The sequence below is a fragment of the Pseudorca crassidens genome, chromosome 18 (assembly GCF_039906515.1).
Source record: "Pseudorca crassidens isolate mPseCra1 chromosome 18, mPseCra1.hap1, whole genome shotgun sequence".
NCBI classification, from domain to species: domain Eukaryota; kingdom Metazoa; phylum Chordata; class Mammalia; order Artiodactyla; family Delphinidae; genus Pseudorca; species Pseudorca crassidens.
In genome coordinates, this window is record NC_090313.1 from 3,788,857 (window position 1) to 3,805,318 (window position 16,462).

General features: G+C 47.0%; 1 long non-coding RNA gene and 1 pseudogene across 1 annotated transcript in view; one reads left to right on the plus strand and one right to left on the minus strand.

Moving 5' to 3' along the window:
• Nucleotides 1–1,471: 1,471 nt before the first annotated feature.
• The window catches only part of LOC137211309 (uncharacterized), a 40,590-nt gene continuing 25,599 nt past the window's right edge, over nucleotides 1,472–16,462 (minus strand). The window contains exons 2-3 of the long non-coding RNA XR_010937022.1: nucleotides 9,163–9,314; nucleotides 1,472–2,074 (exon numbers count right to left, since the gene is read on the minus strand). This is a non-coding gene — a long non-coding RNA (uncharacterized lncRNA). The remainder of the gene's footprint in view (nucleotides 2,075–9,162; nucleotides 9,315–16,462) is intronic.
• Nucleotides 8,053–9,080, plus strand: LOC137211166 (proteasome activator complex subunit 1 pseudogene; annotated as a pseudogene).

The following is a 16,462-nucleotide window of genomic DNA, read 5'->3' on the forward strand; positions in this document are numbered from 1 at the left end:
GATGTTCCTTTAACCTTTTAAAATAAGAAGCTAATAGGACCATGGGACCCACCCAATTGGATGAAGAATTGCAAATTTTCTTCAGGCGTGAAAAACAAAGAAAGAGGATGTCTGAAAAGTTCATTCTAGGCATTTCTAAAAACAGCTAAATGCTCTGGCACCAAAGCTGGTCACTTAGTCAGCTCTTTCTGTGTAAAAGTAAACAATAAAGGTATTGGTAAGGATAACTTGATAGATTCTCTTAAAAGCAATGAAAATTGATAGAAAAAATAGTTTTCCATCTTTTAGATCAGAAAAGAGACAAGTTTGAACTATCCGGTGAAGGTTTTAAGTATGGAATTCCCCAAGAAAGGGACTTAACTAAGGAAATAAATGTTTTCTTATCCTGGAAATAAAATGGAGAAGAAATAATCAAGAGTTATATTTATTTTATTACCTAGTAAGTAAGCAAAGTTTAAAGTCCTGTGGGCGATTTTCCAGAAAGGGTATTATAATAGTAAGAGGATTTCCAGAGAGGGTGTTACAAGGAAACCAAATGAGCAAATATTTGGGGCAGATGGTGTGTAAAGCACTGCCATGCCTTGGAACGCCCCAGAACATAGTGGTTTCTTCAGAAATAATAAAATGTGCTGCACTAGACTCACATATGTGCATAAACTTTTGGTCAAATATCAGCTGACCCAGGATCTCCCTGCTCAGGAAAGTGCAGCTGCCCAGGGAAGATGGGTGGACAGAGGATGGACCGGAGGCAGGGACAGGGCAGGTGAGCTCGCCCAGCGGATCCAAGGTGATCGGAGGGGCTGCCCCTTCCTACGGTTCCCACGGGGGGTCGTGAGCCCCACCTGCCAGCCTGCTCTCCACCCTGGGCTTCCCTTGTCCTGTCTTGGGTTTCACGGCCATCAGTCACCCGGGGCGGGCACTCAGCCACCAGTGTTTTCTCTCGCGCGCCACACATAATTCACATCCTTCCCAAATATGGGAAAGGCTGGATTCTTTCCGAAGCACGGGACGGGGGACCACACTCAGGCTAGAATTTGCACGTGTTTTGAGATCTGTTTTGTTTTCCTATGAGTCATCTGAGTAACACTCACTAAAAGCATTGCATTCAAACGGCTTTTACAGAACCAAGGATTGCATATTTTGAAATGAAAACCTGACAGGAGAAGGCCAGTGGCTCAGTGTTGGCAGGTCAGGCAGGGAAGCTTGGTATCAGTTAGCAGGCGTCTGGCCGGTGTGCCTGGTCCGGGACTCGGGCCGGACACCTTGGTGCTGGGGATTCCGTCAAGGACTCGGTGTGTCTGCCTAACTTTAGGTCTAGCAGAGTTGGGGAGATGAGTGGTGAATGAAACACAGCGAATAACTTGTACCCTGGAGCATTTTTGCAGAATGCAATGCAGCCGTGGAGGCAGCGTTCCAGGCCATCCTGTGAGAGGGCAGTGGGGACCTGGCCTACGGCTCTATTTTTAATAAGTGAGGTCACGGAGTATTTATATGTACCCTTGGGGCAGCCCTACCACCAAAACAGGGACGTACAAGCTTACACTTTAGTGACCCGCTGTTCACCAACTTCCAGTTTCATTACATTTAAGCATTTTATTACTTTGGTACAAGGCAGTAGAGAAGAAAAACAAAAGAAAAACAACCTGATGGATGAAGAACGCATTTTCTTTCTACCTCCCTCCAAAATTGTCATTTTCTTCCTTTCAAAAGAGAAGACAGATCAACAGACTGTCCATTCAGTCAATGGAGTATTATTCGGTGATTAAGAGAAATGAGCTATCAATCCACAAACTGGCATGCTGGCATGGAGGGATTTTTTTTTTTTTTTCCCAGAGTTCTCATGTTTACTTCTTTTTTTTTTTTTTTTTTTTTTTTTTGCGGTACACGGTCTTCTCACCGCTGTGGCCTCTCCTGTTCCGGAGCACAGGCTCCAGACACGCAGGCTCAGCGGCCATGGCTCACGGGCCCAGCCGCTCCACGGCATGTGGGATCTTCCCGGACCGGGGCACGAACCCGCGTCCCCCGCATCGGCAGGCGGACTCTCAACCACTGCGCCACCAGGGAAGCCCTACTTCTTTAAAAAAAGAAAAAAATTATTGAAGTAGAGTTGATTTACAACATCATGTAAGTTTCAGGTGTACAGCACAGCAATTCAGTTTCATATATATATGTATACATATATATTCTTTTTCCGATTCTTTTCTCTTACAGGTTATTGCATAATATTGAGTAGAGTTCCCTGTGCTATACAGCAGGTCCTTGTTGGTTATCTATTTCATCCATAGTAGTGTGTATATGTTAATTCCGTGGAGGGATCTTAAATGCATTGTACTAAGTGAAAGAAGCCAGTCTGAAAAGGCTACACACTGTGTGATTCCAACTACGTGACATCCTGGAAGAGGCAAAACGATGGAGACAGTGAAAGATCAGTGGCCCCCAGGGGTTTGGGAGGAGGAGGGATGGATGTGAGGGGCAGAAGACGTTTAGGGCGGTGAGACTGTCCTGCATATGATACTATATGGCGCATACATGTCACTATACATTTGTCTAAACCCATAGGATGTACAACACAATGAGTGAACCCTAAGGTAAACTATAGACTTTAGTTAATAATAAGGTTTCAACATTGGCTTGTCCATTGTCACAAATGGACCACATCAATGCGAGATGTTATTAACAGGGGACACTGCCCGGGGTGTGGGTGGTTAGTTATGGGAACTCTGTATTTTCCAGTCAATTTTTCTATAACTCTAAAACTGTACTAAAAATACAGTCTATTTATGTTTTTCCTTAAAGTGAAGACATGCCCTGGAATTTCTTAGCGTCTCTGCACTGTATTCTACGGGGAAGCTTGAGGCCACATGCTTGGGCCCTTCACTTTCTCGGCGTGTCCCTGCCTCGCAGCCCTGAAAAACCTCTCCAGGGAGACAGGAGTGTCGAGAAGTGGATGCCAGTTCTGTTCCCATGACTCCTCTCTTGGCCCTCTGTCCACAAGGAATCTGAATGCCAGGCTGGCACCCAAGCCCACTTCGGAAGCTTCCAGCCCCGACTCCACCAGGAGTTCAGGGACTGGAGTGAAAAACCAACAGTTTCTGCCCAGTTCCCAGGGCCGAGTGGAGCAGGGGCTGTTTCTCTTTCCCTCGAGATGACTCGTCCCAGGATGAGAGCGAATCACAGGCGTTTGGTAACAGTGTGTCCCGCGTCCTCCGTGGCCGTGGGGTCCTGCCGGGGGGGTGCCTGGACTGTGCCCCTCAGCCAGCGCCCCAGCGGGCGGAACCTAGGGCTGACACTGACCGGTCCCTAGGCCACGGGCCGTCCTCTAGGGGCCGAACTCTGTACCAGGCAGGGGACGGACGTAGTGGGGAACAGATCTACCCCCAAGAGACTCGGCAGAAAGGATGAGTCCAGCAACGTGGTAAGTGCTATGCAGAAAAAGTGTTTTGCAAGAGGGATGTCTACGGCCACGCCTGAAGGCTCAGCAGGAAGTAGCCAGACCCAGGGGCGGGGGAAGAGGGGAAGCTCTCCCGCCGCAGACACTGCCAGGCCGGCCCGCAGACGCCCCCCTGCAGCCCTCAGGACGCCAGGTGGCGCTCTCTCAGTGCACCCGGTCCCCAGCTAAGCTTGGACATCTCAGCAGCACCCGGGGGCACAGCGGGCGAGGACCCTGCTTCACACGCCGGTAGTACTTATGTCACTCCAGGGATCTTCCATGGATTATTCTTCAAGGGACCATTTCCAAAGCCCTTTGGGGCAGTTACGTTGCAGAGTAGGCCTGTGGACCAGTATACCCATTCATAATAGCATCTAACAGCTCTAACTCATCTCATCACATAGTATCACAGCCAGGAGGGATCTCTGGAAGCCTTCATCCTTTCTAAAGCTGAGGAACGGAAGCCCCGAGGGCTAAGTCTGGTCCCTCCTCCACAGAGCTATTTCTTGGAAGCAAGGCGAGAAGAGCAGAGGAATCTTGGCGAGCTATCACCTCATTTGGGTGCCTCCGACCTAAGCAACATTGTATTTATCACATCAAGGGCACAAATCCTCTGTTCTGAGATAAACCAGCAGATTGCCATGTACATACACGACCCCGACTGTTCTCAGAATCCACCCCCATTCCTGAGTTATCTGGCAAAGAGCACAGGTGCGGAGACTTTGCGGGGCGCGTGACATCCCCCCATTTCCCAGAAGAGAGCCTGCAGATCAGTGGTTCCCAGTGCAGCCCTAGATAGGTAGTCAGTGGCTTTGCCACGTGGCCGGAGTGCGAACACAGCTGAGAAAGAATACGTGTCATCGATGCTGGGGGTGAGTTGATGGTTGGCAGCAACTCCAAGCAAAAGTGTCGGTAGAGGGCAGGTCTAAACAGTGTCTCCAAGACAAAAAAGCCACCACCAACACCAACCAAAAAAATACCCTGTTATTTTAAAATACAAGCTTTCCAATTTCAAACTTTTCAATCAGTTTCAAAATTGTGAAGAAGAGAAGCTCTATTTTGCTGTGTGTCTTCGTGAGCCAGTCTTGGTGTCACTAAGGTACTATTTTGTCTGTAAACTGCGTGGGCTCTTGTTGCTGAAGGTGTTTTATCTGTGCTGGTTCTATAGCAACATTCAGAAAGAAATCCCACAGCGTGGGGAGCCGCAGGGCTGGCGTCTCACACGCCTGTGACTCCGGGGCCGCAGGGGCCCCAGCCAGTCGCGCCTCTCAAGTTACAGCTGCAGGGTGGCTGTAGCACTGACGTCACCACCCAGATCAGCAGGGACTTTTCTCAGAGTAAAGAGTGAAGCGAATGGAACATGCAATTGTTCTAAGTGAGAGGGTTTAGACCAGATTTGCAAACAGGTGTGTGTGCAACCCAGATCGGCCCTCAGGTGTCAGCTGAGTCCCATTCTCCGCCTCCGCGAGCCCTTCCTGAATGGTGACTGTGAACGTTTTGGGGGAGGACGGGGGCTAAGAGGACGGCTGAGCCACAGGGAGGGTGGCAAGGGGATCCTGACGACCAGACTCGGGGTTGGTGCCGTCCTCCATCCTCCTCTGGCACTCAGATGGGTGCTGGCCATCCTCCTGCTCGTCCAGCTGTGCAGCTCATTCTGTGTGTCAGTTCAGATCATACCTCTGGGAGAACATCCCTACCCCGAAAGCCCCCTGCGAGTCCCAAACCCTTCATCCAGGATGGCGATGTCACGTGGGGTCTGTTTCCTGCCTGTCCCACCACAGCTGAGTCCTGGAGAGCAGAGGTCAGCCCTGCAACTCTGTGTCCCCAAGGCTGGCAAGGTGCCTGCCACATGCCAGCTATTCATCAAACATGGATAAACAACAAGATCCTGCTGTGTAGCACAGAAAACTATATTCAGTATCCTGTGATAATGGAAAAGAATATTAAAAAAATAATGCATATATATGTACGACGAATCCCTTTGCTGTACAGCAGAAATTAACACAACATTGTTTTTTTCTATTTTTTTTTATTGGAGTAAAATTGCTTTACAATGTTGTGTTAGTTTCTGCTGTACAATGAAGTGAATCAGCTGTATGTATACCTATATCCCCTCCCTCTTGGACCTCTCCACCACCCTCCCCCCATCTAGGTCTAGAAAAATGGTACAGATGAACCTATGTGTAGGGCAGGAATAGAGACGTAGATGTAGAGAATGGCCGTGTGGACACGGGGGGGGGGGAAGGGGAGGGTGGGACGAACTGGGAGATTAGGTTTGACATAAATACACCACCATGTGTAAAATAGAAAGCTAGTGGGGACCTGCTGTATAGTGCAGGGAGCTCAGCCCGGTGCTCTGTGAACACAACATTGTAAATCAACTATACTTCAATTAAAAAAAAAAAGTATTTGAGATGAACAAGAGCCCGGGAGTCATTCAGCAGGATGGGGATGCTGACTTCCAGCTTGTGGCCCCCATCCCTGCTCTCACCACCCCATCGCCCCCAGCTAAGCACCAATTCCTGGACCACAGGAAGTAGACCTCACACATCATGGTGGCTTTCTTGTCTCCACGCTTAGGCTAATCATGCCTGCACACTCTTCCTGTTTTCTCTGAAATGGCTCTTGTCTTCCATAATTATATATTTTTAAAGTACTTCCTGTGCCTTTGTTCTATTGGTTTGCTTAATTATAAAAAGAGGCTGCCTTTTTTAGATTGAGTTATATATTAGCCTATTGTACTATCAAGTTACGTAACAGATATTATTTGAAACTTAACGGAAATATTGCACGTCATCCCTGCCCCAAATTTCATGATATATCAAAAACTGGTTGCTCAGGTTAATTGATCCACAGTATAGTTAATCCATTCAAGACCAGGGTACTCATTTTTCCTTTGATTGCTCATGAAAATGTCTTTTATTTTAGTGTCTGCCCTGCCAAACACGGATATGTTATGCTACAGCCACTAAGGGAAGGTATCGTAGAAGAATATTTAATGACAATAGAAAAAGCTGGCCTTACGTCGTATATAAAATAAGAAAGTGTGTTAGAACCTCTATTACATTATGATCCCAAATGTGAAAAAATTTGGGAAAATCATCTCTGGTTGGTGCATAGGGATGATTTTCATTTTCTTCTGTATGTTTCTCTGCATTGGGGAGTTTTCTGTGATGAACAGAAATTTCCTTGTAACAAGGGGGAGAAAAGTTTTAAAAATCTTTGGCATTTTGGAAACTTAAGCTCTTCATTTCCTTGAATATCTAGAGAGTGAGGAGCCCTTAATTCACAGAAAGACCAGAAGATTCTGCTACTCTCCAGGGGTACTGGAAACCTCCACTGAAACTCTAGGTTTATGGCAGGTGGGAGGTCATCGGTATTAAAGGTTGCGAAGCTGGATCTGGGAAGGACGAGAGCATTCTAAACTAATAAGTCTTCAACAAGCAGGAGAAGCCATATACATCTTCAACCCATGGGCCCAGAAGGAGTGTCATTTGGGGAGCTCATACGTTCGGGTACATCTAGGAGATCAGCCCTCCAGGAACAATCACTGGGTCTTATCGTGGAATATCATGCCTTCCGCGGTGACCCTATGTAACAGCACCTAGGGTTGCCCAAGGAAGGGCCGCACCAAACGATACAGCTGATCAGTGGAATAGGATGACGCAAGACTGACGTGAGGTAGACCGTCCCATCACGTCTGCCAGCTCGAGATGCTTTTAGAAATAACGTTTCCTAAAAGGAAAAAAGAACCCTTCCATGTGTCTACTCCATAAACCTGGCATTTTACATACAGCTTTCTGTTTAATGTCTGTAGAATAAATCACATCTTCATTACACAGATGAGAACGCTGAGACCCAGGGAGGTAATAGCCAAGAGCCAGGAAGTGGCAAGAGTTATAACCCACACCTGGGTCTCCAGATCCCATCCAATCCCACGCTTCCCCACCATCTGGCACCGCATCAGCAACGAGATAAGTCGGCCGCACCCCCTTGAACGAGCCCATGTCTCCCAGCTTCAGTTTCTGCCTATAACATGAGGTGAGTGAGTGAAGTGGACTTTGAGGTCTCTTTAGCCTTTGCATTTTATGCTTCTTGAAGGATTTTACTCATATACTAGAGTGACAGCTTAACACAGTTTTTAATGAAACGCTACATTCCTTTTGGCATTAACTTCACGTGGTCCCATGAGCAAAGCACAGCAAAGTAAAGACCGGTTATAGGTTCAGATGATAGAGGATTCCAGAAAGCCTAGGATTAGAATTGCATTTCCAGAGGCCTGTGCTCCCCTCCCTGAACAAGACCAAAACGTTGGTGAAATTGAAACATTGCCTGTAGTTTGAAAGTGAGTTTCTGAGGAGTACATTTAATTATGCAGTTATAGCGCGCTCTCTCTCCCGTTCCAAGTTTCACACGATATGTACCGTTTGGGATACACACGTTAACTTTTCATCATGTTGGAATTCTAATTTCCTCCAAGTCTTTGAAACAAGATTCCAAAATGGCAAATGGAATTCCTTCCATCTTTACTTCAATACTACACTGTGATTGAAATAAACGTGTCCGAGTCGAAAGACGGGCGGCGCCGGGGAGGCGGGGTGCCAAGGCGCCGGACACGGGTCTCTCGACTCCTAGCCTCTCTCCCGTCTGCGCCCCCCGGCCTCCTCCAGAACCCCGACTCCCCAGGAGGGCCACGCGGGAAGGAGAGCGAGTGCTGCTTTCGCTTTCCCTTCCCCGTGCCCAGTCCTGACTCCGCGGGCGGCGCTAGACCCCCGCCCCGGCCATGGCCACGCTCAGGGTCTTGCCCGAAGCCCAAGCCAAGGTGGCTGTGTTCCGTGAAGACCCATGTATGTGGTAAGACAGAGATCCGCTCGGGAGCTATTTCTCCAAGAAGATTTCTGAGTTGGATGCATTTTTAAAGGAACCAGCTGTCAATGAAGCCAACCTGAACCATCTGAAGGCCCCCTGGACATCCCAGGGCCTGATCCACTCAAGGAGAAAGAAAAGGAGCAGCGGAAGAAACAGCAGGAGAAGGAATACGAGGAGGAAAAGAAGAAAGAGGAAGATGACGACAGAGGTGCTCTTTGTGGCCCCGCGAACTGCAACAAGAAGGTCCTCCTGCAGCGCCTGAAGCCTGACAGCAAGGATGTCACCGAGAAGCTCAACCTGGTCACCACCTGGTTGCAGCTGCAGATCCCTCGGATTGAGGATGGGAAAAATTAGGCATGGCTGTCCAGGAGGAGGTGTTTGAGCAATGACCACCCTCCACAGCAAGCCAGAAGGCTTCCACACTCAGCCCTCCGAATATTGCTCTGAGTGCTCTGACGCCGTGACCACAGCAGCTGAGCAGCCCCACGTGGGTGATTATCGGTGACGGGGGCACCAGCTGGATGAGGCAGAGTCCTGGGATATCCGGCTGACGGTCATGGAGATCTGCGAGGCTTATACTGTGTTCTACGACAGCATCCTGAAGAACTTCGAGAAGCTCAGGAAGCCCAGGGGAGAAACAAAGGGAATGATCTATTGGCCTCCTCTCATATTCTGTGACGGGTCCAGCAGGGACCTTCCTGACGTTTACAGGGGACTCCAGACTTTTCCCACCTTCTGTCTGTTGAGATTTCTCCCTCACCTTGCCTCCCAGGCACAATAAATATAGTCATACCATTGCACAACAAAAAAAAAAAAAAAGGAAGAAACTTGTCCAAGCACATAAGAACAAATATTTTCAGTACCTTGTAAGGGTCTGAGTGTGTAAGGTGACTGCAAATCAAAGCCGGTTAACGGACTCAGCGCTTCAGACAACGAGCCACAGGGAGCTGCGGCGGGTCTTTTGTTGTTCAGGTTACACTTGGACCCAGGTTCGTCTGCTCGTAATCATTAACATCTAGAAAGAAGAGTACATTGTTTTATAACATCTGTATTGGAGTATAATTGCTTTACAATGCTGTGTTAGCTTCTGCTGTATAACAAAGTGAATCAGCTATATGTATACATATATCCCCATATCCCCTCCCTCTCACATCTCCCTCCCACCCTCCCTATCCCACCCCTCTAGGTGGACACAAAGCACCAAGCTGATCTCCCTGTGCTATGCGGCTGCTTCCCACTAGCTATCTATTTTACATGTGGTAGTGTATGTATGTCCATGCCACTCTCTCACTTCGTCCCAGCTTCCCCTTCCCCCTCCCTGTGTCCTCAAGTCCATTCTCTACGTCTGCGTCTTTATTCCTGTCCTGCCCCTAAGAAGAGTACATTTGAATGCAAAAAATGTTAGAATTTCACATGTTTTTTATCCAATGGTCAAAGTGGGAAATTAAGTCCATAATTTTTTATGAATGTTTTGATGCCTGTGAAGGCATACAACTTAACTAATGGCTGAGAATTGTTGAGACGCAGAGGTTATCTGAATAAACACTATGAAGAAGGGTATTTAGACTTCCTCTGCGTTCAAAGGCGGGCACGGGGTGGCTCAAGTCTCTGATGGCAGCTGGCGACCAGAAGATTCGGCCTGAGGACCAAGGAAGCCTCAGTTTCTGAGCTCAGAAGGGGGCAGGCTGTTCTGCTGTCAGGCAGCCATTGGGTTTTCACTGGTTCTGACACGGATTTGGAGTCATGTGAGCACAGACGCGTTACTTACATTCTGAGTCTCTGCCTCTGTGAAGGCGGATGAGGGGCTCCGCTTCTCTGTGAGATGGTGGTGAGGCTGGCAGGAGACTGTGCAGGTGGCGGCCCAGGTGACAGGCCAGCTCAGGGCCGGGTACGGGCCAGGTATCCACTGAAAGTTGGCATCCACGAAGAGGGAGAGGAGTGTGGGTGGGGCTCCCTCTCCCGGGGCGTGGAGGAGTGGCTGGGGACGGGCGCCTTACGCGGAAGGCCTCGCCGCTCAGAGGGAGACCCGGGGCGGGCATCAGCCACCGTGGTGCTTCTTCCCTCCTGGGATTGGCTCGCAACATGGCCTTTTCTCTCTTTTTCTCGAGCGTCCGTCATTGGACGGCTCTTGCCAACAGCTCATTCTAACCTCGAAAGTAACTCTCACTTGCATTTTCTCTCGGGGGCTGTTCTTGGTTCTTGCGTTTGCAGGAACCCCAGATTCATAGACGTGTATCTCCATCTACCGCTGGTCCAAGGTGCCATCTCTGCCTTGGTCTGCACAGGGGTCACGTGTGGGCCGGCAAAGCTTGAGAGCGAGAGTGGCCTGGCGCTGCGGTTTAGCGCAGGCCTTGGGACCTGAGGCGGCTGAGAAGCTGGTTGACCAGGAGGCCACGCAGGAGAACAGGGCAGAGGGTAGACCTCGGGGAGCAGTGCGCTCCGATGACAAGCGAGGGGGCCTGGTGAGTCTCACGGCCACTGTCACCAAATTGCAATGTCATCACTTTTCTCCCCAATTTGGTCACAGTCTTCCCTGATTGGATGGTTAATCTTTGATAGACAGCAAGCAACTCTGAATAATCTTGTAATTTATAAATACGAAATAACACCATATAATACCAAAGGTGCTCTTTTGGAGGAGGAAAAAGATAAACATAACTTTTAAAAATATCCTTTAATAGCCTCAGAGTGGAGCAGAGTGCAAGGCCCACCGTCCATAGAACAGTTTTGTCATCGGCTTAGAAAGCGGATGGAAAGAATTTTGGTAAAGATATACAATCTTACAATGTTAATGAGGCCCGTTTGCAAAATTCCGCTTTTAAACAGATGTTGATTAATCTGTAGGCAGCCGTAAAATAAGAATTTATGAGTTTAAAAAGTTAATTATCTTAGAGCATCCAAAGCTGTCACCCTTAACCTATTTCTTCTGTGGACCAGCAAAAGCACACATGGACAATTTGTTTTCCTGACCATTTGTACCATAATTTTACTTTCAGTGAAAGACTATGTCTGAATTAAAGGCTTACCCGGCAAAAATAAAGCTTGCCTATATATGATTTTACGGATGGTTCCATCACTGATATTCCTGGCTATTAATACTTCCCCATTGATTTAGGCCATGGGTGAGGGTGTTATTTAGAATCTGAAATATTACACAACAGTTTCAAAGGAAATATAATTATATGATCCATTATCCAGGGAGTGGGCCAGAGTTTTAATCTCATAACATCGAAGATATAATTTTTAATATTATGTATGCCTGGGATTCTGTTAAACTATAACTTTCAGAGCCTTGTTTCTGTTGCATCAACAAATGAGGAAATGAAGCTGCCAGAGGAGGTGCTAGTTGCTTCACCTGAGATCTTTTTTTTAAATAAAGAGACAGACGACGGTGTGTACAGTGCTGTTGGGTGAACAGGCACAGATGCAAGAGAGCGAGAGCTCCGTCCTGGAGGAGGGGAGCCATGGAGGGCGCGTTATGTCCCCTGAGAATCTGTTAATTTTACAGAGAGACAGCTATGTTTCCTTATCCATCAACCATGGTGTTTCCTCATTCCACTCTGGGCCAATGGGGGGGATTTTTCAAAACAATCAAGTCTTGGGTACTTCCTGATGGTTTGTTCAAGCAGTTCATACTTTATCTCCAGTGATTTTAAGCTCAATGTTTATGGATGGATCTTCACCTTCCTTGAGAGAGGGAACTGGAATGCTGCTCAGAGCAAAGTCTGTGGTCTGGGGGGAGGGGGCAGGGCCAGGCCATCGTCTTTGGCTGGAATCCTGTTCCCTCCAGAAATCACAAACAGCACGTGGGAGAGACAGAGTGATGAGCAGCTGCAATGTCTACTGGGAAAATCTTTAAAATCCTAGAGAACCTCGATATTCCAGCTGTGAGCCCTAGCTGAGGGCAAAGGAGATTCTCAGGATCATAAAGAGATTGTCTGATCTGTTGGTTTTCAAAATATTTCTCATCAACATGTCCTATTCTCAAACAAAATCTCAGGCAGGTCTCTAATACCACAAAATAAATAGTAAGATAAGGGGGGAGCTGCTCTAGTGAGGGCAGGGGTCGGGTGGGGAGCCCAGAGTGGTTCGTTCTAGATGGTTCTAGGTGGTTCTAGATCAAAAGAGCAACCCTCAAGAGCAAGGGAACTGATGAGCCTATGTGGCTGTTAGCAACTCAGCTCAATGGACGCAGAAGTGCTACCAGAACTTAGTTCCTTTGAAAAACACAGTGGGGTGATGTTCTTTCCAGCACACAGCATGCCGACAAGAAACGTGTATTTCAGTAAGAGGTGTATTGTTTAAGAAGCAGAGAGATTCACATTTCAGCTTAGAAAAATTTCCATTAAGCGGTTTAATGAATACACCAGGTGTTAAAGGTGTATTCACCTTTACTTGTCTAGACAACTTATTCTCACGAGGGGAAACTTCATTTAGTGGTGCTGGACAAACGGGTGGTTTGGTGCACATGTAGATAACAATACAAGTCATTTGGTCTTGCGTTTTATGTTAGTATGCACGCCTTTCAGGGCCTGGGGACCCAAAACAACTACGTGCCTCATTAACCAATCTCCTCCCCTCCAGCACCGTCACCTGCCTCTCCTGGTGGTACCCTGGAATCTTCTCTTGATCAAGGTACTATTATCCACGTCAACACTCTTCCCACCATTTCTCTCAGGGTAACACTGTCTGACTGTGGCGATCAGAAAGAGCCTGTTGTAGGCTCTTCTCCTTCTCTTATAGGGTAAGTATGCAGGACGTGTTTAGTCACGGGGCTGTGGCTTACAGAAGCAGGTACCATGCTGTATGAAAACTATTGTATCCACGAAGACGAGAAGTTTCTGGGCCCCCTTCTTGCCTCTACCCTCCATCTCTGTTCCTGCCACAGCCCTTTGTGTGACAGAAGGGAACAGCAGTGAGAGATCTGTCTAGTGAGGGAATAGCCCTATATAGAAATCTACACAGATGATGACGTGGCACCTTGCACATTGCAGCAATGGACATTTCCTGGTTTGGATATTGCAGTGTGGTTATGTGATATCTAACCATAGAGGAAACTGGCCTGTGGGTATCAGAGGCCTCTCTACATAATTTTTGTAACCACTTGTTAACCTACAATTAAAGTACAGTAAGTCCCCTACATACAAACCTTCAAGTCGTGAACTTTCAAAGATGCGGACTTGCGTTCTCATGTCCCATCACGTAAGCTAGTTCACGTGTATGGCGTACGTTGTCACGTCCGTGCATCCTCTGCAAGGGGTTGTGCTTTTGTGTACTTTACAGTACTGTAGAGAGTACAGTAGTACAATATCTTTATTTCTAACCGAGGATGTCCAGAAACAAGCATAAAGGTACCGGTGATATAGCTGGTACTGCTACCAGCCCCTGTATGCCAGCTGTTGTCCTGTACTACTGTACTTTTCAAGGTACTGTTCTGTAAGATTAAAAATGGTTTCTTGGGCTTCCCTGGTGGTGCAGTGGTTGAGAGTCCGCCTGCCGATGCAGGGGACGTGGGTTCGTGCCCTGGTCCAGGAGGATCCCACGTGCCACGGAGCTGCTGGGCCTGTGAGCCATGGCCGCGGGCCTGTGCTCCGCAACAGGAGAGGCCACAACAGTGAGAGGCCCGCGTATCAAAAAAAAAAAAAAAAAAAAAAAGGTTTCTTTATTTTTAGCGTTTGTTTTTAGGTATTACTTGTGTGAAAAGTATTATAAGCCTATTACAGTACAGTACTACATAGCTGATTGTGTTAGTTAGGTACCTAGGCTAACTTTGCTGGACTTATGAACGTGCTCTTGGAACGGAACCCGTTCATATGTAGGGGACTTCCTGTACAGAGAAGGAACCCCAGCATCTCTTTCCTAGTTGGTACTTGCCCCTTCTCCCCATCTTTCTGGGTATCCCACCTCCACGATCTCAGCCGGATGGCAGCAGTCACCCAAGCTCTGGGGGAACGAGATGAGGGAAGAGCACGGAGCCTGGAAAAGCTGAGAGGTCCCCACTCCTTCTCCCCCTCTGCTGGGTCCCAGATCCATGCACATCAGCCCTAGGACCAGGATGCCTATAATTTTAAGGCATCTTTTGCTGTTTTGCATTCAGTAGCGGCATCCACAGGTCTGTGTGACAGACCTCTTGAGATGGACGTTTTTCTTTTTTAACCAAGATTACTTTAGAGAACAAACTCACAGTTTTTCGACTTCTATTAAAGTACGTGGCTTTCTAGGTACTTTTCAGTGTCTCATACAAATCCCTGTTGTGAAAACAGAGCTAATGAAAGGATGCTCTCTGGGCTCCTGCGGGGCTGAGGGTGGGAGTCTGGGACTCCTCCTCTGTCCCTTTGATTGGAGGTGTAGGAAATCTAGGTACTTTTCCCCACTGGCACTGAAGTCCTGTGTAAAACGAGTAATATCACAGGATACCGGGAAAACCCAACAAGAAATTTTCAAGTATTTTCCCAAATGTTCCTTTGAAAACCTTTTATGCACCATTGTCACATTTATTATAAGACATGACGCCTGTGGCATAAAATGTGTACACGGAGCTTTTCCCTCTGAGATACACAAACAGTAAATCTGAACAACGGAGCAGGATTAAAGCATCTTCAATTGTGCAGTGAAGATGCTGCGTTCTTTTTTTTTTTTTTTTTTTTTTTTGCGGTACGCGGGCCTCTCACTGTTGTGGCCTCTCCCGTTGCGGAGCACAGGCTCCGGACACGCAGGCTCAGCGGCCTTGGCTCACGGGCCCAGCCGCTCCGCAGCATGTGGGATCTTCCCGGACCGGGGCACAAACCCGTGTCCCCTGCATCGGCCCGTGGACTCTCAAACACTGTGCCACCAGGGAAGCCCAGATGCTGTATTCTTGACATGGTGTCATAGCCACCATTAATTTCTTTTTTAAAAAAGTTTATTTTATTAAAGTATAGTTGATATACAATGTGTTAATTTCTACTGTACAGCAACTTGATGTTATACATATATATAGTGTGTGTATATATATATATATATATATATATATATATATACCTTTTTTCATATTCTTTTCCATTATGGTTTATCACAGGGTATTGAATATAGTTCCCTGTGCTCTACAGTAGGACCTTGCTGTTTATCCATTCCATACATAATAGTTTGCATCTACTAATCCCAAACTCCCAATCCATTCTTCCCCTACCCAGGTGGGGCAACCCCTTGGCCACCTCAAATCTATTCTCTATGTCTGTGAGTCTGTTTCTGTTCTGTAGATAAGTTCACCTGGGCCATAGTGTGCCACTGCTCATTTCTCACTGTGCCATCGTTGTAATGATCATCAGATCTGCTCTTAAAAAGGTTGCTGTTAAACATTTTTTTGGAAAACAGTATTTAATAATTCGCAAACACTGACTGCAGATGAAGCATATGTAACATTATCTCCGGGCTTTGAGTGAATTATTATTAAAGAAGTGAAAGCAAAGGGAAATAGCTAATCCTGGTCTTCGAAGTCCGTTTGGAACTTAATTGACCATTAGGACACCAGCTACCTTGGCAGACCACCATTCAATAAAGAGAGACTCAACCTTACATTAGGGATGAGAGCAGAGCAATTCATCAGAAGTTACACACCATTTACATCGCTTTCCGTGGAGATTTCTCGGGGAAAGTGCAGAGCACACAGTTTTAAGTAATTTATGAGCTTTTTAGTAGTGTTACAGCAATTGAGTTCTGACAATAATGAAACTGTTTGTTGACAAGTGTGTGTGAGATTTGTTTGACTTGGGCCGTGATTGTACCTCGTCTCCTGCCTTAGAAGCTCAGGCTGCAATGAATGAAGTCATGGGGGGAAATGTTTTGAAAAAAATAAGTAATGCTGATACACATAAACATCTCCAGTGTTTAACCAGACGAAAACAATAATACCGCCTTATATCCAAACAACATCCATTTGTAAAGTTGCGTTGCTATTCTGACAAATCTCATTGGATCCATAGGGACCCAACTGTCAAAATATCAATTTAACAATTAATTGTCAGGCTTGAAAAAATATTACTCTCACATTAGCCCTATGATGTGCTTATAACCAAGAAATAGGATCAAAACCATTTTTTCAAGTTTTGATCTGAAAACGGACATAACCCTGGTCCCACTGGTGGGCTTTCCATGGTAAGGACACTGGATAGATGCCCACCAGCT